This window comes from Xenopus tropicalis, chromosome 2 (assembly GCF_000004195.4).
Source record: "Xenopus tropicalis strain Nigerian chromosome 2, UCB_Xtro_10.0, whole genome shotgun sequence".
Classification (NCBI taxonomy): domain Eukaryota; kingdom Metazoa; phylum Chordata; class Amphibia; order Anura; family Pipidae; genus Xenopus; species Xenopus tropicalis.
The window spans coordinates 106,468,910-106,495,205 of NC_030678.2; positions in this window are offsets into that span (position 1 = coordinate 106,468,910).

The following is a 26,296-nucleotide window of genomic DNA, read 5'->3' on the forward strand; positions in this document are numbered from 1 at the left end:
CTGACGTCACCCGTACACACGGGGCGCAACCAATGACAGGGCCCGGATTTTATTAAAGGGGGCCCGAGCTACTTTGAAAGTAAAAATTGCGGCCCTGCCTATGGCACACCAGGCAACATCTGCCGCGGAACAGTGGTTGAAAAACGCTGACTTAAAGGACAAGGAAAGGCTAAGTCACTTGGGGGTGCCAAAATGTTAGCCACCCCCAAGTGACTTTAATCGCTTACCTTGTACCCCGGGCTGGTGCCCGTTAGGAGAAAACAGCACCAGCCCGGGGTACCTGTAGCGAGCGCTTCCTCCTTCGTTTTGCCGGGACCCCAGGACCGGCTCATGCGCAGTAGAGTGAAAAGCCGACTTCTCTGTTAAAGTTTGGCTTTTTCACTCTACTGCGCATGCGCGCGCACCGGAAGGAGGAAGCACTGCAGCTACCCCGGGCTGGTGCTGTTCTCTCCGAACAGGGGCACCTGCCCAGGGTAAAAGGTAAGCAATTTAAGTCACTTGGGGGTGCCTAACATTTTGGCACCCCCAAGTGACTTTGCCTTTCCTTGTCCTTTAAGCTGGCCATACATGCACCATTATACTCAGTTTGGTGCGATTTTTGGACTGTGTGGGCTCCGAATTATTGTCCCAAATTATTGTACCATGGCAATTGGTCATTTAGTCGATTGGACAGGTTAGAAAATTTCAGTCAGATAATGATAAAATCCCTGCATTTATTGTGTATCTGACAATATCCCTGGGGGAACTACAATCACGTCACTATCAGACAATTTTTGTCTGCCAAATATTTCATGTTCAGAACATCCTCTGATTTGTTATTTTTAGGACTTTATCCAACAATTTAATTCAGAATGTTAGTTTTAGATTCTTGCATTTAAACGTATGATTGATATCCGAAAGTTTGTCGGAAAAAGAACGTGCATGGCCACCTTAATGCTGGTTATCAACATTTTTTTGTGATAAACTCAAATTTGTAGATTATAATGAATACATTTAGAAAGATATTCAAAGTCACCTAAGCATTGCATGACCTGTATAAGGGTGAAGACACATGGAGCTACTTAGTAGCAGCTACTTGTCACAGCTACTTGTCACAGCTAATAAACACCAGAAAATACCATTCATAGACAATACAGAGAGTTGCCTCTGCTAAAACACCCATAGAGACAGTATTTAGTATCTCCATGTGTCTTCACCGTAAAAGCACTTAGCCTGCGGTCTCATGTTTTACCATGTAACTCCTCAGTAACTTCTGATATATTTATAAATCTATTATATATGTCCACAAGTAGCTGCATTCACAAGGACTCTGCCAGAGTGCAAAAATGTGCAGACTTCACAAATGAACTGTAAATCCTTATAAATGTTGAGTTCTGGTGTCAAAAAGCACCAAAGAGAGGACAATAAAATGAAAGCAGAAACTGCACAGCAATGATCAATTATCACCTAAAACTCCATACAGTTGGAGCTAGACCAGGATTAGCTTCCACTGCTCATGGGCTTGCTAGCTCTGTCGGTGAACTATCACAAGAAAATCCAAAGATGAAGATTGCATCTGTGAACTCCGCTCTACTAGTCTTCATCTATATGTCAGGTTCACAAATTGGGGATGCTTTTCTATGCAACAGACTCGGCTGGAAAGGGGGGGCTGATGGAGGGCAGTGGATGGAAAATTTTGTTCATGGCGAGGTTTAGTTCTCCTTTAAGTTGTTTCAGATTTTGCCTTGTTTAGTGCAAGAAACAACAAAACCATACATGTTTTTAATAAAAATAGGTAGATATTATGTTTAGTACAGGACCTTTACATTGCACTAATGCTGAAGGGATATACTACCTCTGTATATATGTATTTTGTAAAGAGCATGTTACTGAAATATGTTTACTGGAAAATAGACACTGAGAATTAGTACCATTACAACTCAACAAAGGTGCTTGAACTGCACATCATCTCTGTTTTCTCTTCAGTGTTACTTTCTTGTTATTTCTTCTTCCCTGTCCTCTGATGAACTACATAGAGCTGAGAGATAAATATAGCTACTAGTTACCTCAAATGTTATTGTTAAACTTATTTTTTTGTGTTCTGTGGCATGATACTGTATAAACTTCTTGGGCTAAGAGTGTTAGGATAAATGCTCTTTTAGCACAAACATTCTTAAACACTGCTGGAAATAGAACCTTCACAAAAGCAGCAAACATGATGATATTTGGAATTCAACTATAATAAACTGCTAAGCTCAAATCACAAAGCTAAAAATAGAGTTCTTTTGTTAAATACAGTTTTCGCAGAACAAAAATCTGTGTAAGCTAAAGAAAACCTCAGAGTGGCCCCCTCTCTTAACCACATCAGATCCGTGCCTGACAGTGCACATGTGTAGGTGGTGGCAGATCAGCTTTTCTCCTCTGGCATATAAATGACACGTAAACAAAAATGACATAATGCGTAAGCCTAAAAAGGACTTTACACAACAGTGTTTCATTGTATGCTATACTAGGGGGGGTCTATTAATTGAGTGTTATTTTATATTCATTGCACGTAAAATGTGTTGGGAACATACTGTGTAAATATACAATATTCTAAACATATAGTGATATATTAAAAGGTTGTTTTGGCATCTACAAAAGGAACATTTAAAAGGGAACTATCATGAATGGGAATCTGCTTAACTTGACTTAGTACTGACAGGCAGCTTGTGTTCTGAGCAGAGAGGAGAGGGAGTGGTCCAGCCATTCTTGACTGACATTTAGGGGCACAGTTATCAATGTACCATTGTGTCCGAATACTAAAAATTCATATTTTTTCTACGTTTTAGAACTGTGCGTATTTTATGCAACTTTTTTTTTAATTTGCGCAACTTTTTCGTACTTTGTGACAATTTATGAGACAAAATCGTATTTGTCACAATGAGTATGAAAGTTTCCTTTGGCCAGGTTGGAGCTGCAGAGTACCATTAAGTCCTATGGGAGGCTTCCAAAATCGTGCACTGAAGGTTCAAAGTCAGAAAGGTTTTTGCACCATTTACGATCGTTTGGATACAAAAATTTTGTAACTTTCAGATCGTACAAGCACAACGCAACTTTTTGCAAACTTAACACACATCAGAAATTTTCGTATTCAATGCGAATTGTCACAAATCGTACTCGTAATTCGCACTTTAATGAATCGGCCCCTTAAAGTTCAACCCCCACCTGCCGATCTTTCCTATCTAATAGAAAACCTGGAAAAAACTTTGAAGAAGGTCTAAAAATTCAACCCAATTTCCCCTTACATTATCTGACACTGTCCATCTCACTCACCTGAGTCACTAACAAACACCTAGAACTTTATTTCTTTGTTATTTATGAGAAAAACATGAAAGAAGCCACATATCACTTGCTTTTTTGAGCAGCAGTAATCAAGTTATTTAGCACAAAGGCCCAGCAATTTAATACATGTCAAGTGAGCTGACAGGTGATGTTGGGAGTTGTAATGAAACAATATCTATAGGGCATTTTATTCCTATAAAACTACAATTTACCTTTTGTTTAACTTATAAATAAATGTTGTTGGAACAGCAACTTGTGCTACTGTTTGTGCAATAAAATAGTAGTCACTCTTTATATTTATGTAAGCTAATCAATAGAATATATAGCCATTTCTTAAGAATACATGGACAGCTTAGAGCTGGCTAATCAAGAAGCCCAAAAATCTGGCTAGTCAGTCTACAGGAGAGCTCTGACGTAGAGAAGTATCCGTGAATCCAACATACAGAAGTCTATGTCCCTGTACACACACACACAGTTGTATGTGCAGATGTCTGTAATGCTGCTGAAATTGATGTGGCACTGTCACTGGTAGAGAGGATGTCTCTTTTTACACTCTTTTGTTACCCCTGTATCTGGCTATGGAAGTAAGATTTGTATCTGAATGTGTAAATTGCAGGATGGTGACTGGCAGCTGATCTAAGCCTGCTGGTGAGCCCCACAAACCCAAATGCAAAAGAGCCTGAAGTGCTGTGTATGTATATGAGGATAGAAAGTGGTGGTGTGGGAGGAGAGCAGAGCTAGGCCTAAACAGATGGTGGTTATAGGTGATTCGATCATTAGGAAAGTGGACAGGGTAATCTGTCAAGCGGATCGCTTCAACCGGACAGTTTGCTGTCTTCCTGGTGCCAGGGTTTGGCATGTGGTTGATCGGGTCGACACATTATTGGGAGGGGCTGGGCATGACCCGGCTGTCTTGGTACATATCGGTACTAACAACAAAATGAACGGTAGGTGGGGGACCTTAAAGAGTGAGTTCAGGGATCTAGGCTCTAAGATTAAGCAAAGGTCCTCCAAGGTCATTTTTTCGGAAATTTTGCCGGTGCCACGTGCAAGTTTAGGGAGACAGCGGGAGCTTAGGGAGCTAAATGCGTGGCTAAAGTCTTGGTGTAGGAAGGAAGGGTTTGGGTTCCTAGAGCACTGGGCTGACTTTTCCTTGGGGTACAAGCTATACAGCCGTGACGGATTGCACCTCAATGGAAGGGGGTCTGCTGTGCTAGGGGAGAGAATGGTTAAGAGGTTGGAGGAGTGTTTAAACTAGACAAAGGGGGGGGTGAGCTACAGTTCTATGGGAAAATTAGTGTAGACGGGGCAGGGGGACTAGCAAAGGGTTGTGGGGGAGGAGTGAGGGGGGCATATAGTTTATCAGATAAGGAGCTTCCGTTACAAGGAAAACAGTCTCATATTTGCCTTAGCTCTAACTCTCCGTTAGCTAATGTAAACATCAGAGGGAGAAGTAGTAATCTCCGCTGCATGCTGGCTAATGCGCGTAGCTTGTCGGGTAAATTAGGGGAGCTGCAAGCTATTGCATGTATTGAAAATTATGATTTAATAGGTATCACTGAGACCTGGTGGGATGATAAATGCGACTGGGCTGTGAATTTAAATGGTTATACACTTTTTAGGAGGGACAGAGAGATTAAAAAGGGTGGAGGGGTTTGTCTTTACGTAAAGTCAGATTTAAAGCCATGTAATAAAGACATTACCAATGAAAACGTCGAATCTCTTTGGGTAGAAATTTCAGTAGGGCTGAAGGTCACAAAGAAAATGGTCATTGGTGTATGCTATAAACCACCCCGTATAGATGAGGGGGATAAGGCCCAGCTATTGTTGCAAATGGAGGAGGCTTCAAAACTGGGTCAAGTTATTATTATGGTTGACTTTCATTATCCAGACATTGACTGGAGTAATGGGGTGGCTAAGTCAGAAAAAGCTAGTAGGTTTGTAAATATGCTAAATGACAACTTTTTATTTCAGGCGGTTCAAGAACCTACTAGGAATGACTCTATTTTGGACCTGGTGATTTCTAATAATAATGAACTCATCTCTAACATTTGTGTGGGTGAGCATTTGGGGAACAGTGATCACAACATGGTCTCCTTTGAGATAATGCTGCAGAGACAGCTCTATAAGGGAGTAACTAAAAGCTCAATTTTAGACGTGCAGACTTTGCCAGTATAAGGGCATCTCTGCAATGTGTCAACTGGGAAAGGCTTTTTATGGGGTTAGACACAGAAGGAAAATGGAACATCTTTAAAACATTGCTTTGCAGGTATGCACAACAGTATATCCCCCTTGTAAGCAAGGAGAGGCATCGCAAAGCAAAACCTTTATGGCTGAATAAAGGTGTTAGTGTCGAGGTTGGTAAGAAAAGACGTGCTTTTAGGGCATTCAAGTTAGCTGGGACAGCAGAAACTTTCATCAGGTACAAGGAAGCAAATAAAGCATGCAAAAAAGCTATCAAGCACGCTAAAATAGAAATGGAAAGGGATATTGCAGCTAGGAGTAAAAAGAATCCAAAATTATTTTTTAATTATGTTAATAGTAAAAAAATTAAGCAAGAAGGGGTGGGAACCTTATTATCACGGGGGGGGGGGGGTAAGTTGGTTGATGAGAACGGGGAAAAAGCTGAAATTATGAACTCTTATTTTTCATCTGTCTATACATCTGAGGAGCCAGATAATGAAGGATTCCCTTTTAATATGCCCAGTTCTAGTAATTTAGCTACTGACGCGTGGGTCACTAGGGAGGAAATTCAAAAGAGACTTGAACATGTAAAGGTAAACAAAGGTCCAGGGCCAGATGGGATTCATCCCAGGGTATTAAATGAGCTGAGTGCTGTGATTGCCAAACCTCTTCACTTAGTTTTTCAGGATTCATTGAGGTCTAGCATGGTGCAGAGAGACTGGCGGATTGCTAATGTGGTGCCGTTATTTAAAAAGGGATCCCGTTCTCAGCCTGAAAACTATAGGCCTGTTAGTCTGACATCAGTAGTAGGAAAACTTTTGGAAGGGGTAATAAGGGATAGGGTACTTGAATACATTGCAGTTCACAATACTGTTAGTTTGTGCCAGCATGGTTTTATGCGTAACAGATCTTGCCAGACTAATTTAGTCGCCTTTTATGAGGAGGTGAGTAGGAACCTCGATGCTGGAATGGCAGTTGATGTCATCTACTTGGACTTTGCTAAAGCGTTTGATACAGTACCTCACAGAAGGTTAATGATCAAATTAAGGAATATTGGCCTCTAGAACATAATATTTGTAATTGGATAGAGAACTGGCTGAAGGATAGAGTACAAAGAGTGGTGGTAAATGGAACATTTTCTAATTGGGCCAGTGTGGTTAGTGGAGTACCGCAGGGGTCAGTCCTTGGTCCTTTGCTTTTTAACTTGTTTATTAATGACCTGGAGGAGGGCATAGAGAATACTGTTTCTATTTTTGCTGATGACACTAAATTGTGCAAAACTATAAGTTCCATGCAGGATGCTGCCGCTTTGCAGAGGGATTTGACAAAATTAGAAAACTGGGCAGCAAACTGGAAAATGAGGTTCAATGTTGATAAGTGCAAAGTTATGCATTTTGGTAGAAATAATATAAACGCGAACTATCTACTGAATGGTAGTGTGTTGGGGGTATCCTTAATGGAGAAGGATCTAGGGGTTTTTGTTGATAACAAGTTGTCTAATTCCAGGCAGTGTCATTCTGTGGCTACTAAAGCAAATAAAGTGCTGTCTTGTATAAAAAAGGGCATTGACTCAAGGGATGAGAACATAATTTTGTCCCTTTATAGGTGCCTGGTAAGGCCTCACCTTGAGTATGCAGTGCAGTTTAGAGGGGATTATAGGCAGATGGGGGATGTTCTTTTTTCCCATAAAAACAATCAACACACCAGAGGTCACCCCTTTAGATTAGAGGAACGGAGCTTCCATTTGAAGCAGTGTAGGTGGTTTTTCACGGTGAGGGCAGTGAGGTTGTGGAATGCCCTTCCTAGAGATGTGGTAATGGCAGATTCTGTTAATGCCTTTAAGAGGGGCCTGGATGAGTTCTTGAACAATCAAAATATCCAAGGCTATTGTGATACTAATATCTACAGTTAGTACTAGTGGTTGTATTTATAGTTTATGTATGTGAGTGTATAGATTGGTAGGTGTGGGTTAGGTGTGCTGGGTTTACTTGGATGGGTTGAACTTGATGGACACTGGTCTTTTTTCAACCCTATGTAACTATGTTACCCCTGTATCTGGCTATGGAAGTAAGATTTGTATCTGAATGTGTAAATTGCAGGATGGTGACTGGCAGCTGATTTAAGCCTGCTGGTGAGCCCCACAAACCCAAATGCAAAAGAGCCTGAAGTGCTGTGTATGTATATGAGGATAGAAAAGAAATAAACAATAAGCTGCTTTACTGTTATATGTAGAAATGCAACTTCATCAGCACCGGCTCCATTCCTTTACTTTCCATTTGCACATGTTTGCTGTTGAGGGGTATGGCCGTATTACCCTCCCATATAGATTGTAAGCTCTACGGGGCAGGGACCTCCATCCTCTTGTGTCTTTGACTCTTAACTTATTGCAACTGTATCTTGTATCTATCTGTATTTTTTGTTATACTTTGTATTTATCTATTATTATCTTAATAATCCCCTGTTTGTATTAATGTATTCTACTGTACAGCGCTGCGTACATAAGAAGCGCTTTATAAATAAAGATATACATACATACATACACATGCCACATAAAATCAGCTTTCACTGTTCTCTGTCACACATTTCTGCATCACTGACGCAGACCAGGGAGCCAGAGATTCTGGAGGGTGGGGGATGGGAGGCTGCTTTAATAATTAGCCATAACTTTGTAACGGTTCAACATTTTCAAAAGCTATAAATTGTCAAAATGTTTGTCTAGACTTTATATTTTCAATATTATAAAAATATTTTTCATGATAGTTCCCCTTTAAAAACTGAAGAATGATCTTAAATAACATTGGGTGAGCTCAGGAACAAAAAGGTTAATGTCCGACAATGGCCCAATAGAATTGATGACATACAGTGGAGGAAATAATTATTTGACCCCTCACTGATTTTGTAAGTTTGTCCAATGACAAAGAAATGAAAAGTCTCAGAACAGTATCATTTCAATGGTAGGTTTATTTTAACAGTGGCAGATAGCACATCAAAAGGAAAATCGAAAAAAATAACTTTAAATAAAAGATAGCAACTGATTTGCATTTCATTGAGTGAAATAAGTTTTTGAACCCTCTAACAAAAAAAGACTTAATACTTAGTGGAAAAACCTTTGTTTGCAAGCACAGAGGTCAAACGTTTCTTGTAATTGATGACCAAGTTTGCGCACATTTTAGGAGGAATGTTGGTCCACTCCTCTTTGCAGATCATCTCTAAGTCCCTAAGGTTTCGAGGCTGTCTCTGTGCAACTCTGAGCTTGAGCTCCCTCCATAGGTTTTCTATTGGATTAAGGTCCGGAGACTGACTAGGCCACTCCATGACCTTAATGTGCTTCTTCTTGAGCCACTCCTTTGTTGCCTTTGCTGTATGTTTTGGGTCATTGTCGTGCTGGAACACCCATCCACGACCCATTTTCAGTTTCCTGGCAGAGGGAAGGAGGTTGTCGTTCAGGATTTCACGATACATGGCTCCGTCCATTTTCCCGTTAATGCGAATAAGTTGTCCTGTGCCCTTAGCAGAAAAACACCCCCAAAGCAAAATGTTTCCACCCCCATGCTTGACGGTGGGGACGGTGTTTTGGGGGTCATAGGCAGCATTTTTCTTCCTCCAAACACAGCGAGTTGAGTTAATGGCAAAGAGCTCTATTTTGGTCTCATCAGACCACAGCACCTTCTCCCAGTCACTCACAGAATCATTCAGGTGTTCATTGGCAAACTTCAGAAGGGCCTGCACATGTGCCTTCTTGAGCGGGGGGACCTTGCGAGCCCTGCAGGATTTTAATCCATTGCGGTGTAATGTGTTTCCAATGGTTTTCTTGGTGACTGTGGTCCCTGCTAATTTGAGGTCATTAACTAACTCCTCCCGTGTAGTTCTAGGATGCTTTTTCACCTTTCTCAGAATCATTGACACCCCACGAGGTGAGATCTTGCGTGGAGCCCCAGAGCGAGGTCGATTGATGGTCATTTTGTGCTCCTTCCATTTTCGAACAATCGCACCAACAGTTGTCACCTTCTCTCCCAGCTTCTTGCTAATGGTTTTGTAGCCCATTCCAGCCTTGTGCAGGTCTACAATTTTGTCTCTGACATCCTTGGACAGCTCTTTGGTCTTTCCCATGTTGGAGAGTTTGGAGTCTGCTTGATTGATTGATTCTGTGGACAGGTGTCTTTTATACAGGTGACTAGTTAAGACAGGTGTCCTTAATGAGGTTGACTAATTGAGTAGAAGTGTCTAACCACTCTGTGGGAGCCAGAACTCTTAATGGTTGGTAGGGGTTCAAAAACTTATTTCACTCAATGAAATGCAAATCAGTTGCTATCTTTTATTTAAAGTTATTTTTTCGATTTTCCTTTTGATGTGCTATCTGCCACTGTTAAAATAAACCTACCATTGAAATGATACTGTTCTGAGACTTTTCATTTCTTTGTCATTGGACAAACTTACAAAATCAGTGAGGGGTCAAATAATTATTTCCTCCACTGTACATCCCTTTTCACAAATTCACTTGCAATAAATGTATACACTCATAAACATTATAAAAATATGTTAATGCAGGTGGTTAGGAGTAATATCTTGTAATATTTCACTAGTTGCACATGTTGTGTGCTCCACGTGTCATTTTTTTGATTATCTCACCAAATGGACTTGGTCCAAAGGGCCTTTTATCTGACTATTTTAGATCTAAAAGAATCCTTAAAGATTTCCACATTGAAAAATATTGCCATGAGTGGCCGTCAGGATTCAGAATTCTGCAGAAAGTGGATCAGAGCTTTGAATCGCAATTCACTACTTCTTATAGTGTTATTAATAGAAGAAGTAATTATGGAGATACACAACAAGAAAATAGCATATAACCCTTGGAACATTTATTTTGCACAGCATTACTGCACACTGTTGTTGTGGTGTTAATAGTTTTACACAGTATGATAAATAGGACCCATTGTGTATATTGTTGGCTGCCAACAAATGAGGGGGAAAATGGCGGAGTGGGAGGCATACACAAAATAGCAGGAGTTAAAAAAGGTTAAAAGGGGGGTTCCATTTTGGAAAGACCCTTTTTAATAACATAGAATGTAACATTGAATTCAGGATACATGGTAATGTTTGCAAAGGTTATTTGCTGTACTGAGAGGTGCTGTACCCCTGCTCATGCGTTTAGGGGAAATAGCAATTATTTTTAGAGTAGGAATTTAGCTTGTTATAATTACTAGGGAGACTCATGGACACTGTATGTAATAGTGGGTAGAGGCACGGTGCACATAAAGGAATCTTTATAGTTTGGAAAGAATGGTGTCTGATACACAGTCTGAATGCTCTAAAGTCCAGGGCTGAATAACAAGTATGCTCTTTTCTTTTCTTTAACGAAAATATATTAAAAACAAAGTTTAATGAAAGGTATATGAGTGATTATAGCCTTTTATACAGTGCATATTATCAAACACAGAGAGTTTATTGAAATGTTTTCCCTAGCATTATGTGTAACTTGGAATTATTTTGTTCACTTCTTTAATTTTATTTTAATTCATGTACAGAGTGGGTTGTTTGGCTGCTATTTCTGGAATTTTATTATTTTACAACCAGTATTGCGTTTATGTGCCTTCATATTTTGTCCTTTATGTATTTCTACACTTTTTTTTAAAGTTTATACTTTGTTATCCTTATATCAAGTTTATCTTTTTTGTAGAAGCTACCCCACTGTTTACTGATGCTGATGCTATGCCTCAATTATTTTAAGAAAAGTACAAAACAGAAGGTAGAAATGTTTTTTTTTGTATGCAGAAACACAAATTGTTGAATTAACTCTTGGGGGCTGATTTATCAACGTTTGACTTTACATTTTTTTCGTAATTCAAATATTATTGAGCTAAAACTCCCAAAATTCGAATTATGGTTCAAAAATGTAAATGTTCCATATTTATTAAGTGCAAAAAAAACAAAACTCCAATGTAAAACTTCGGCATCTAAAAGCTTGTGAGTTTATGTTGAAGTCAATAGTAGTTGTCCTAGGCAAAGTCAAGCCATATTTTCCATTTAAGATTTTCGATTTTTTTTTTTGCGTTTTTTAACTCACAAATTCAAGTTTTTTTATTTAAATGAGTGTTCCATATTAATAAATAAGCAAGCATTCAAGTTTTTTTTTAAAAAAAAGTTTATTTGAATTAGAAAAAGCGCTTCAATTCACAAACCTCCAAAACTGCTAAATAAGCCCATTGATGTGGGTTCTGCTAAACCCAACCAACAGATAAAAAGAATGTATTTTTATTTCATTAGGTCCTGGGTTAGGCTTACCTAAAAGCCAATTAATAAGAATGAGGGGCACATTTATCAAAGTACGATTGTTTCGAATACAAAAATTTTTTATTTTTTCAGACTTTTTCGTACTGTGCATATATTTTGCGATTTTTTTGTTTATTTGCGCGACTTTTTCACACCTTGCGACTATTTGCGCGTCAATTTGTGCAACAAAATCGTATTTGTCGCGTCGACTATGAAAGTTTCGGAGTCATTCAAGCTTCAGTATCGTGACTTTCCTTGGGCCAGGTTGGAGCTGCAGAGTGCCATTGAGTCCTATGGGAGGCTTCCAAAAACATGCACAGAAGGATCAAACTCAGAAAGGTTTTCCCGTCATTTACAATCGTTCGGATACAAAAATTTCATGACTTTCGGATTGCCAATAAGATATTATCATGACGATTATGATTTTTTCATAAGCATATCCGTGACATTTCCAATCTTTAGAAATTATTGTATCTAATCCGAATTTTACCCATTTTGGGATTTGAACTCGTACTTTGATAAATCTGCCCCTGAGATTTTAGAACTACTCAACATGGAGCAAAAAGGATCTTGAATAGCTTTTGCCATGGAGGGCTTCCAGGGGTGGCAGTGTGATAAGTGAAGTATTTGCTAATAATATTTCACAATTCTTTTGTTTTTAAAGTATTCTTAACTTAATGTTTGCTTTTCACAGGGGTAAAAATATGGATACAATGAATCCCCCCAAACATCAAAGAACTGAGATATTTTGGGGGAAACCACTTGTAGGTGGTCAGAAATCACAATTCCTTTGTCAGAAATCAAAATCAGAGCTTAGATGTACCAGAAATAATCTTTAAAAAGTCACATTAAAGGGTACATCTTTTCTCACATTGCTGATCACTGATAATGTACCACAACTAAGAAGGCAGGTGAGCAGGTAATATTGGTGAAACATGTTGATTTTGTTAAAAGAAATAAACTGTTGCAAAAAGAAATATTTTTATTTAGGACTGTTACTCCTACTTTGATTGTACACTTTCATGTGTTTTGTTGAACTAGGACTACTAATTTAAAAAAACACATTCAGTTTAGTGAGGTACACTAATCTAATAGTATATCACTTCATTGAATTCTATGGAAAAGTCTAGAATTGAATTAGGAGAATTGTTTTTCTCCTTGAAACATAGGCAGTGCTGTAGCCATCCACCAGGTGTCAGTATGCATGTATAGAAATTAGTTTATCATTCGTTTTAAAGTGCTTGGGTAGCCTAAATAGTCTCAGTAAATATGGGAGCAACCCACAAGCATTAACCCATGCATTAGGTGGTGAATTTATTTTTTGAGCAGGCAGTCAGATTACCCACATTGCACTGATCTCCCAGGGGGACGGTTCACACAGAAGAATACAGTAGCAGTGACTATATTGCTGTGTGAATATGTATCTGAATGTAGGGGTTTTTGTAGTTAACAAGTTGTCTAATTCCAGGCAGTGTCATTCTGTGGCTACTAAAGCAAATAAAGTTCTGTCTTTGGGATGAGAACATAATTTTGCCTCTTTATAGGTCCCTGGTAAGGCCTCACCTTGAGTATGCAGTGCAGTTTTGGGCTCCAGTCCTTAAGAGGGATATTAATGAGCTGGAGAGAGTGCAGAGACGTGCAACTAAACTGGTAAAGGGGATGGAAGATTTAAACTATGAGGTGAGACTGTCAAGGTTGGGGTTGTTTTCTCTGGAAAAGAGGCGCTTGCGAGGGGACATGATTACTCTGTACAAGTACATTAGAGGGGATTATAGGCAGTTGGGGGATGTTCTTTTTTCCCATAAAAACAATCAACGTACCAGAGGTCACCCCTTTAGATTAGAGGAACGGAGCTTCCATTTGAAGCAGCGTAGGTGGTTTTTCACAGTGAGGGCAGTGAGGTTGTGGAATGCCCTTCCTGGTGATGTGGTAATGGCAGATTCTGTTAATGCCTTTAAGAGGGGCCTGGATGACTTCTTGAACAATCAGAATATCCAAGGCTATTGTGATACTAATATCTACAGTTAGTATTAGTGGTTGTATTTATAGTTTATGTATGTGAGTGTATAGATTGGTAGGTGTGGGTTGTGTGTGCTGGGTTTACTTGGATGGGTTGAACTTGATGGACTCAGGTTGTAAGCTCTACGGGGCAGGGACCTCCTTCCTACTGTGTCTCATACCACATGGCACTTATATATATATATATATATATACATATATGTATTTATTGTATTTATTTATTATATCACTCATCCTCCCTGTGTGTCATTTTGTATTCTGTAAGACTGTACAGCGCTGCGTACCCTTGTGGCGCTTTATAAATAAAGTTATACATACATACATACTCTGGTCTTTTTTCACCCTATGTAACTATGTAATACTCTGCATAATGTTTTGGCTGATATATGTTTTAATTCAAATTACTAAGGTCCCAAGGCTTTGCTATCTTAATATGATAAAACATTTAAATAGTGCTTTAATTATTCTTTATATAGTGCTGACATATTTGAAAACACACAAACCCCTTTCTGCATGAAATCAAACCTAGGAACCATTGTTGCAAGGCAGCAGTGCTTACATGTGTGCCATTGTGCTGCCCCAATCCTACTAATAATTTTTAACTTTAGATTGGTTTTGATTAAGACATTTTATTAGGTTATATATTAACACTGGTCAGCTATTCCTTCTATCAACAACATAAATCAACCAAAGCAGAAGCAAGGGTAGTCAGAGATACAGACAATAGCGGGCATTTGCAAAGCAGAATTTAGTTTGGCCTTCTAGTATTCCAGGATGGCTGCAGGCTCTGTTTTGGAGCACAGAGACCTGTAGTCAGTCTCTTAAGAGAGTGCTGTGTTGGGCAGAGCTTTATCCATGAGAGGCAGGCAAGGGAGGCATGTAGGCATCTTCCCTCCCACCCCCTGCTCTGTTTCTCAGTTTGGATTTCAATCCAGTCCGAGGAGTAGAGTGCACCTTTCCTAAGGGCACAAGTATCTCTAAAGTGAGCACTAAGGTGTCCACTCACAACCCTTAGTGCTCTAGCACTTGTGTCCCAGAGATCTGTAAATTACCCCTAGTGCTTATGAAGTATGTAATGGTCATGCATTGATGCCAGGCCCAATGACTGTGCTCGGTAATGGTGGAAATTTGTGCCCATTAGTTTTCAGTTTACACAGTGTTTAGTCCCTCTGCAGTACTGCTAAATCCTTTGTACAATTTTGCAGCATAATAACTGATGTACTTTCGGCAAGTCCTATTTTTCCTGTGCCTCAGTTACGGAAGTTACCAGGTTTTTCACAAAGTTTTCCCTAGCCCTGTGAGCCATAGCAACAGATAGAAAAAAGCTTATACCACTCTAGGGATGTCAGAACAGTGAAACATTTAATGGTTGCTATGGCTTACAAAACTAGGAGAACCTTTAGAGTGCCTGCACAAACATTTCATAGGCAAGGATTTGCTGAGCTGTATGTACTAAAGGGATGTAGTACATTATGCATATCTTTTCTTGAAACACTGTTTTTTAACCCTATTTCATATTTGTTCCCTCAGCATTCCAAAAGTATTAAGTAAGCATATGAAACAATTCAGGCACCAGGGAGTGAGCAATGAGTGTGCAGTGCATATGGTATTGCTTGGGGCAAGGGAATGTGCTTCTCTGCATACTGTTGCCTTAATCTGGGGCTCATAAGGGACTTCCCTGTTAATAAATCCTGGCACTAAGCCCTGCTAAAAGTGATGATTATGGCACTGTTTTCTTAAATAAACATTCAAATGAGTATGTTATTTATTAACTCGAACATGAACGTTATACACTGTGCTTGTAAATGGCATGAAAAGCAAGCTGATCCTCCAGATAAACTAAGACTAACTGAGCCTGAAAAATCTATCAACAACACTATGTAATTAGTAGCTCATATTTACAATTTTTCCTTTTTGATTAAAATTTCTTTGCAACTATTATACAGGATTGCCACTAGGTGGTAGTAATTCATGTTAATGCCTTGTTAACCCATGACTGTAATGGACACAAAACAGAATAACTACACACATTACATAATTTGACAGATGAGTGTGCTATGTTTTGCAATCCACATTCTAGAAGAGAGAATGCCTTTTAAAGTGAAAGATCCTACTGTATGTTTATTAGTCAATTTGTAATCATTTTGTCTGTCTGAAAAATATACTACAAGTTACAGATGTCGAGACACTATAATGTTGAGCCCATGTATTTTATAAAAATCATTAATAGCCACTATGTATAGTAATTCTTATGGAACTCCTGATATTATGTACAGTTTATTTTGGGAGCTGTTCTGCAGTATCCACAGCTTCTTCTACTCTGCTGCGCACAAGGTTTGTCATATGGTGAACTGACTTAGCTATCAGAGTATATCTTGTATTTATGTGGGTCACTGAGTGAAAATGTGCATGTAAAAATCAAACCATTTGCTCTCAGGCAGTAGTTACATAATTGTAAGGATACTGCCTGTAACTGCCAAATTAGTTAAATGGGTTTGGTGAATGTCTATGGTGGATGTTGGATTACCATGAATGCATGTTATGTTTATGTAAAACTATAACTACACAGCTATTGAATCACTGAGGACCAAAAAAGAAATGCAATTGCACTTTTTAAAGGAATGTCATCCTGCATTTTATATCATGAGAATAAACACTGTCTACTAATATATAATTTTCTGCTGTCACAACATTACTGCCTAGTGATAGTAAATAGAACTCAGTGTGAATACACTGTAGTTGTTATTACTAAAAACATTAAGCTTCATTATATTTACATAAGCACATGGCACACACGTGTATTTGGCCCACTTGTTGTAATGCCATATGAAGAATCTTGGTTCAATCAGGAAAATACCCAAAATGTATTAAGTGAGACAGCTGGTTGTGCTGTCTGTTCCTGTAAAAATAACTAGGGAAGTACGGCAACAATACACAGATACAGATATGTTTTCCATGCAGGTAAATGGGAGGGGGGCTAGTGCCCAGCTGATAGCTGGAGGAAAGCTGGGAGGAGTGACTCTGGGTGTGCAGTGTGAGAAGACAGAGAATCTCAGCTTTTTTTCTCCTCCTTCCCTCCCCTTTTCCTGTTCTGTGTAACTAGCACTACTGAAGGGTTGTTGCAAGTGAGGCTTAAAAAATGAATAAGACATTGTAATTTGTGGCAGCAAAAGTAGGAGAAAGAAAGCTGCATGCAAGTGCTCATGCTGTTTTCCAACTGTGTAGCCGTTTTAAGTAAACTGATTTGGGGCTTTTGGCAAGCATGAGAGTGCAGAGAGTACGCAGTGTGTTAGCCTGTCCTGGAGTCTGCTGACATAGCTATGATCTGACTATAAGATTAAACATCTGTGAGAATCTCAGAGACAGCATATCCCAAGAGTGGAGTGTGACCAACAATACTGCAGGCTGAAGAAAGCACAGGAAAAAGCAACAAAGAGGGAAAAAACAACATCATGTCAGGACAAAACTTGTTGAACAGTGTATTTCCCTGCTCATCGCCAACAGCATCCAAAACTCTGTCCAAAAACCGACTTCGCCAGACTCGAAGCCTCGATCCTGCAATCATTCGTGACTATGGCAGTGACAGGGAACAATATGAGGGTCCAAGCACTGGTGTCTCACTGCAGGAGAACAGGTGCGAAGAGTTGGAATGCTACCCCATCTCAGGAAATGTACCTGCGTTTTCAGCTGATTATCTCACTTCTGGCAAATCTATGCGCCTCAAGCAAAAGCCAGTACCTCTTGGCTCGTTTTCTACCCCCACAACTCCGTTGGAAAAATCACCATCCACAAGCTTTAACTTTGACTACGATGTTAGGGGAATTAAGAGGAATACTGCCTGGGACCTGCCTTTCCTGGCTCGTAGCCCTGTGGCTCTCACCCCCAGCAGCAGCACCAACAGTATCTTCTCCCCGAGAAAGTGGCTTCAGCAGAAGAAAGTGCAGCCCCAGATAAGCCAGTCATACATTGTATGGAAAAATGAGGTAAGAGTGTGCTTTGCTGCCTGCACATAATCACACAGTGACATCTATACACACCTTCTTCTTTTCCTGGACTTCTGATTAAATTTGTTGTCAGTTGTAATTTTTTTTGTGTTGTGCTATGATGTCCTTTGATGTATACTTTCCCATCAGTGTATATATATGTGCATTCAGATCTGGTGCTTTGATCAGATAACAATAAAACCTGTGCTCAGTGAGCAATACAAATTACTCTTGTAACTATGACAATTTTATGTGACTGCACAGATTTAACTGCACAGTATTTGGCTGGGAGGGGATTCAGAGCAGATGCATGGGCATGGAGTAAATCAAGAGAAAATACATTTACATAAAATATATGTGTGAATTAACTAAGTGATTGCACTGGAAGGAATGATTTTTAATTTTCGCTACTTTTGTTGTAGTTATTTTGCCTAGGATCATTTTAAATGTATATCAGATATGTACTGTATCCCCCCAAGTGCTTTAAAGTACACAAGTTACTATGCAGAGCCCAAGAAAATGTGCAACAGCCAAACTCAAAAATCGTTACTTTTAATTCCAGTTTATACATGAAACTAAAAGATTTTTCTGTATAGTTTGCATAAGTTAAATATGTTATGATTTTTATCTTATTCATAATGTCAGGTAATATGTTATCATTGAACCACAGCTGACATTGCCACCTCAGGACTTGCTACATTCTTCCGAGTGAAAACTGCCTTGATTAAACCACACTGAACAACTGCCAGTGGCTACCGTTTATAATGTATGGAAAGTATGGCTGGTATTCTGGCATAATTTTAGGATTTGCATTTTGCAGCACTAGGGTTCAATTTATGAATGTGACAATGCCACCTTTATATATACTTGGAACCTGCTGGGCTAATCTGTACCTGGCAGTAGCATATAGCAGCCTTTTGCTGTGGTAGCTGCAGAAAGATTAACAAAAGCAAAAAATTGATAAGCTACCATGGGTTATTGCATTGGTGTAAATTTGCCCATTAATAGTAAATAAGCCTGAAATGTTCTCTTTTCATGTTTCAATGAGTTGGTCCATTTCATTCTCACAGTCCCAGAAGATAGCAATAGGTTAACTGGCTCGTGGTGAAACTGATTTTACTGTGCTTGGGTGATTGGGTAATTGCTACATTTTGCTGGACTGATCATATCTTTCTGCGTTCTACTTCTTTATATCTGTACAGTGCCAGAATGACTATATATTAGAATGCTTTTTTGAGTTGCTTGAAACATGCACATAATGGGAAATATGGATGGAACTTTAAATATAAATGTGTGTTACTTTAATTTGTGCACAGTATTGTTTATAAAATAATGATACTGTAGAAAATCATAGTGGATGGCATGTCTGTTTGCTGAGTTCACATTGGATATTACACTCCGAAATACATTTATTATGGTGCTTCTTATTGTGTGGTCTTGTTCATAATAAAAGTAAAAATATACTGTATGTTTTGCAGAACATATGACAACTATAGAATTGTCCCCACTGATTTCCTTTGCTGCCTGGTAATGTAGAAGCAGTACTATGGGTGTTAGGAACTGTTATTGTGAACCTAGACTTCAGTGAGTGTCATGTTATTAATGACTGGGCAGTGCAGAAATAAATGATGTACTATATACTGGCTGAATTTTAAAGTAACTCAGAATTAGCCATGTTCATCAAATAATTTTCCATCAATTTTCCATAAATATTTGTTCCTTGTTTAACAGAGAAAACACACTATCCTCTAAAGAAGGGTATCAAATTTGTGAGCTAGTTAATTATAAGAATGACAGGTCCCAGTTTTACAAAACAGCTTGCACAAGGTAGAGAATGCTAAGAGTTTGACAAGAGTGATTAACTGCTTTAGGCTGGTTTAATAACACACCCCCAGTTGCATCCAGTCCACTTGTCTATTTACTGGGCCATTATTATACATCTGACAAATGGAATTGAATGTCATATCACCATATATAAGTAGCATTGTACAGAGTTCAAATCTAACCACACTATGTTAAAGGAGTACCAGCCCAAGGCAACCATAGTCCTTTAGCAGGGAAGATCTGTACCTCCAAAGATGCCCCCAGTAGCTCCCCATCTTCTTTTCTGCTAATTCTCTGCACATGCTCTGTGCTGCTGTCAGTTACTGTGCATAGGAACCAACTCACAATACACTGTATATATAGAATATAAATGTCACAATATAAGGCTAATTCGTCTTCATCTCATTTTATTAGTACATGGCAGCTCTAAAACCAGTATAATTAGCATGGGAATTTCATAATCTTGAAGCATCAGCTTATATGACAAGCCAGACTCATTTTCTGCTTGATAATTTGCTATGTTCCCTAAGCTTAGCTTCTCAACAGCTGCCCAGAGCCCACTGAGCATGTGCACTGTCCCAGACAGTTCCAACAGAATCCAAGACTGGAAGCTCTTGTGACAAATGTAAATACCTGAATCATTACTACTACAGAGATTCTAAAACTTTAGGCTGGTGCAGTAAATTCAGTATACTGAACTTTTCTGCTTTCCCACCAATCTTGCATCAGTGTGGCAAATTGCCTTTCTTGTATTAGCTTTAAAGCTTTATGGCATTACTTAAAGCGCACCTGTCACCCTAAGAAATAAGTCCAAATTATTTTCTATATTGTTAGTTGAGCAAAATAAACTTTACTTACTCTATATAAATAATATAAATCTTGTTTCCTTCCGTCTTGGAAATACTCAATCAAAGCAAGCAGGCAGGCACCATTTTGTGGACACTGTTATTAAGGCAAGCTTTGTATCATGCCAAAATCTTGTTTATGTGATAGAATGGGGGACCTGATGCCCAGGCCCATGCACTGGCTACACAGTTAGATAAGGAGGAGGGAGGGGAGAAGTGAGATGTGCACTGACATCTAGGAAGTGCTGAATGGAAAGCTAAAGTTACTGTCTGCCCCACCTCTATGCCTAAGGCATAGAGGCGGGGCAAGCAATATATGATTGACAGCTGTGATTTTTAAATGCCTTTATAATGGGTTTGGATGTATTAATATAAAAATTAATTTGGGTTTCATGTTTAATTTGAACAGGACTTTTATTATACAGATTTTCATGTCTGGGTGACAGGTCCACTTTAAGCCACTACAAACCATTACATTTTCTGTTGTTCTTTATTGCTATAAGTACTTCAGTATGAGATCATATTTATTGCATGTAATTTTTAGAAAATATTTTACAGCTCTTTCCAGTTCTATTTTTTACTACACACTTTATTATTTTGGCACTTATAAGGCCAACAAGACAGAAATCTACAAGTTGCTCTGTGTTCATTTCATTTTCTCTTGCAATCTAAAAGTATATTTCCATTGTATTGTGTTTTTCTTGTCTGAAAAAAGCATCTTATAAAATACTGGAATTCAGTGTATTTTTTATGTATGTATTGTCCTTGTGGCAGAGGTTGGTGCATATGATGGTGCATGTGGCATTCTAGTTATATTGCAGTGGTGGCAGGCTTAGACTTGTGCCTGTGTGTAATTTTTTTACAATCTTACACTACTGTTTATGCACTGTCTGTGCTAGGGATGCATAGGAAATATAAACTACACTACCGGTGAACAGTCAATAGATTTACTGGAGGAGGGGGGTTCTTTTTATTAGGGTGCTTTCTGTTAACACAAATGGAAAAAAAATGACTATGAAGATTTTCATTCATGGTCATGGTATATCTAATATAAATAAATCTAAATGATTACTTAACAAGTCCAGTTGCTTTAGATTTATTTATACTAGATACAAATGGGAAAAGTGCTGTGGGTGCTCACACTGCCAGGTGGGGAAATGCCAAGTGAGAATTTCTTTACATCCAAGAAGGCCCAGGGCATTTTAATAGGCATATCCTTATAAAACCAGAAAAAAGGCCACTATCTGACAAGTATTTTAGTATTCTAATTCCAAGAGGAACTGATGAGGCAAGGGTGGAGGGCTGCCCATATTAAAATCATTAACAAGTGGTTGGAGTATTTTAGAAACTTTCTATGTTTAGATATATAAAAAATTGTCTTAAATCAGATTTACATTTTTAGTCATGTAAAACAGGAAATGCCCCGAGTCACCAATTTATCTTACTGATCAGTAAATATCATCCCTGTATCAAGGAAATCCAGATGTTTTCACTTCACCAAAATATTTGGAACTACCACTTGAAATTAAAATAGAATGCCTTTCAGTAATGGAGTGTTAAAGACAACACAAATGTTCTTTCCCCCCTAAAAAAGAATGTAGTCTACCCAAGAGACCATAGACTTTCCAAAGTTGTTCACTGCAGAATTTATTTTCACTTGAGTACTTGAAGGAAAATATATATCCAATACAGAGTATTGTATGTGTGTAGTTAAGTTAAACCAGTAAGAAATTTCAAGAGTAAACATTGTTTCTGGGGATGGGCTAGGGTCCAACTGAAGGAATGACAACGCAGGGGGAAACCTTTACCAATTTTAGGCATATCTATTTTTAATTCTAAGCTCCACTTAATAGTGCTTAACCTCACAGTGACCTTCAAAGTGTGGTGGTCTGTAATGTGGGAAATGTATAATACATGCATCTAGTATGGGAAATGTAATATAAATAAAGAGGATGATAGATGTGGTATTATAGTCATTATATAGGTACTTCAAATTTACCTACAGTGTAAAACATGTAATAATATAAATCTATTTACGTTCAACCTTATATATAGTAGTTACAGTTGGCTAAACAGTAATATCACTGTATGTGAAAGATATTTACATATCTAATAAAGCACTGCCTTCAATTATAGGGCAAAACACATCTTAGAATCAGTAGCTGGGCAGGTGATAAACCCATAATATAGTGACTAGATTTGTGTGTATCCACACCATTATACCTATTACAGTGCTTTATGTAAAGGATCTAATTTTCACAACAACCCTTGGTTCTTGGAGGGTAATACAAGTTTTAGGCTGTATCATATATGAGACATTTATTAAAGGGGTTGATCACCTTTTAAGTTAACTTTTAGTATGTTATAGAATGACCTATTTTAAGCAACTTTTCATTTATTATAGTTTTTGAATTATTTGTCTTCTTCTTGCAACTCTTTGCAACTCCCATTTTTAAATGGGTGTCACTGACATTGTTACATTTTGTAACTTTCTCTTCTATTTAGCCCCTCTTCTATTCATATGCCAGCCTCTCATCCAAACCACTCCCTGGTTGCTAAGGTAACTTGAAATCTAGCAACCAAATAACTGCTGAATCTCCAACCTGGAGAGCTCCTGAACAGAAAATGAAATAACCAAAAAACTGCAAATAATAAAAAATGAAGCCAATTGCAAATTGTCTCAGAATATTACTCTCTACATCATACTAAAAGTTAACTAAAAGGTATACAACCTCTTTGAAAACATAAATTATAAACCTAAACAATGCTTTGGTTTTTAATCTGTGTTTAAATGCATTTCTTGAATTGTAATACAAAATTTACATTGGGATTATTATTTCTCTGTGGGAATAAAAATGATTGCAGTGCATTAATTTATAAACACAGCCGGATGTGCTCGAACGTACATGACTTTCCAGAGTAACAGACCCCCCATTTGTACAGTTTGCTCATAAATGCAGTCATGGGTTGGTTCCAGTTGCATGTACCCACGATGTGGCTTCTCCTTCCTTAAGATTGCTGCAATATGTGATTAAGCAGAGGAGATAAGAGGCCTACACATGCTAGAGATGACTCCGTTGTACAAAATCTGGGAAGCAGACTGCTGTGCTATATCCTGTGTACTGAGAGATCATACAAGGAGTGTATCATTATTATCTGCTTAAATTTACTGTAGGGCAATATTACCTGATCCTGACCACTGACATTCTTTTTTGTTATTATACAAATTAATGCACTCACAAAGCACGCCACTCACACATCAGGTATGATAACAGCTTCCAGCAATGAGTGTTTATAAATATTGTAAATCACAGAGGTTTGAAGTGTCCAAATATAGCACTTGGTCAATGGGCTATTTTCTGAAGTGCACTTTACTGTCTGGTCTTGAAGTGATACTGATATATGTCTACACATTTCTATCAAAGCCTGACACTGTTAAGGACTCCACTGGCAATTTTGATTCCAAAAAGAATTCTGTTCTTACTGTCAGCAAAATCCTTCTGCTGGAGGAAGCTCCCTTTTCTTACTGTAGACATAGCAGCAGGCAGTGTCTGTGTTGTGATTGGAGAATGCCAAGGTAACCACAGCAGCAGGGGCTTCTTGTGATGTGATTTTCATCCTCCAATGACTGTCACAATACATGGGCCACAGGCTGCCATGACTACAAGAAGGAAGGGGAGACTAAAAAACCCTAGCATGTGTATTTTTTTATATACTAAGCTTTTTTTTTATTAAAAAGATAATTTAAAATTCCACTGACATTGATTAGAATAGTCCTATCACCATTAATAAATACAGCTGGTCTGTGGTGCACAAAATACATTCATATCCCTTATGTAGAAGTGTGAAGCTGTGCATTGGTATCTCTGTTAAGAATGAGTAAATCGGTTAAGAGATAGTGGGTCACCAGATGAGAAGAGGTTTACAAACAGTAGTGAGTCAGAGACTCCTGGGTTCCATCTATATGTCAACCCCTTGATAATTTACGCCAGTTACTGTATCTCTTGACGCACTTGGATTTCAAAAATATGCTTATAAACTGCCTCTGAGAGAGACTGGTGCAAAAGTACATTGTCCCTTTTACAAGAAGTTAGCAGTTACCTGGAAAGCTCTGTTGCAAGCAGATGTATCAAACAGTTGTTATTTTTATTATATAAACTTGATTTATTAACACTGTGATATTAACTGCATCACAAAGATTAATTAGTGTATAGAACCCACTGAAGCCTTGTTGTCAGAAGGAAATTGTTCACCAAATCTCCTGAGAATACCTTGCCATTCAGTTCCATTAGAACCACTGCATGTAAAACAGTTTATATGCAGCAACCTGGGTAAATTCGTAGCCAGAATCGCCTCAAGCACAGTATTTTATACGCAGCAATTCTAATGTATATCGATTGCAAGGCTATCAGTGCACACAATCACCATTGGTACAAATGAATTCACAGCTGTATTTGATAATAACAGAACAGTGCTACAGTTACATTATCCCACAAAACCAATAAACCCTTGTGTAGCTCATGGAAGCCGATTTGCATTATACGTAAAACAGACTTGGTGCTAACACGATCCAGGAGAGGTTTACACAGTTAAATATAAATAATCTACTAAAAATTATAAAATGCCATTATATTTTAAACCACCATATTTATTTAAAGGAGGTATTTCCTTACAAGTATGTGGGCATATAACCAAGATGCTATGAATAAATAAACTAGAGGTTTTTAGAATTTTTGAGTTATAAAAAACATGTTCATAATAACTCCTACATTCAACGCATATGCAAGATTTAAGACGCATGTCAATGTCCTGAAATCTAACCTCAACTGTCCCTCAAGCTTGACTCCCCCTGCCTTTCACCATACTGGGCTCTCCTGTGGGACTGGGCTCACACTTTGGGAACTACTGAAATAAACACAGTTTATATTTTCCTAAAGGCAAGTATTGTTCTGTACAGTGATTGTTTACTGTCAGCATTAAGAAAGGGAACAAACTGTGCATTGCCTTTCATCGTGCATTTATAGGCAATGTTTTATTTAGAACGTTCTTACTTTTTTGCCATGGAAAGTCTGTTCATAATTGAAAATACATGCTCTTTATTATTGGATTTGTTGAATTAGTTTGGTGGTTACTGCAGTTAATGGAAGTATAACATATATAACCATGGCTTGCTCCTGAAGATAGCGTTGAACTATGTCTATAATGGAAGTAGCCCTTATTTAAAGAATAATAATAATAATTTCAGTATATATTATGCAGGTACATATGATGGCATTGTCAAAGTAGTAGAGAACAGGATGGATGTAAGTGTTAAAATACCTGAGAAACATTATACACAAATATGCTGATAAAAATAATTATTATAAAATATATATTATAGCATGTGTTACACAGCATCATCACTACTCTGTAAGGAAAATAAGGGTGTATTACTACTGAAATATAAACTTAAAGCATATAATGCTATATATAGGGGCTGATTTACTAATCCACGAACGGTCCGAAGGCGTCTGAATGCGTTTTTTTTGTAATGATCAGTATTTTGCGATTTTTTTTTCGGAAATTGTCGCGACTTTTTCGTAGCCATTACGAATGTTTCGCAAAATGTCGTGACTTTTTCGTGGCACTACGACTTGCGCGAGAGTCGCGACTTTTTCGCAGCTTTCGTGCCGAGTACGAAAGTTTCAGGTTCATTTAAGCTTCAGTTTGGTGACTTTTCTTGGGCCAGGTTGGAGCTGCAGAGTCCTATGGGAGGCTTCCAAAATCATGCTAAGTCTGAAAGTTTCGCCCGCCGCTTACGAGCGCTCAATAAGAAAAAGTCGTGAAAAGATACGAGCAAATCGTAACGGCCACGAAAAAGTCGCGACA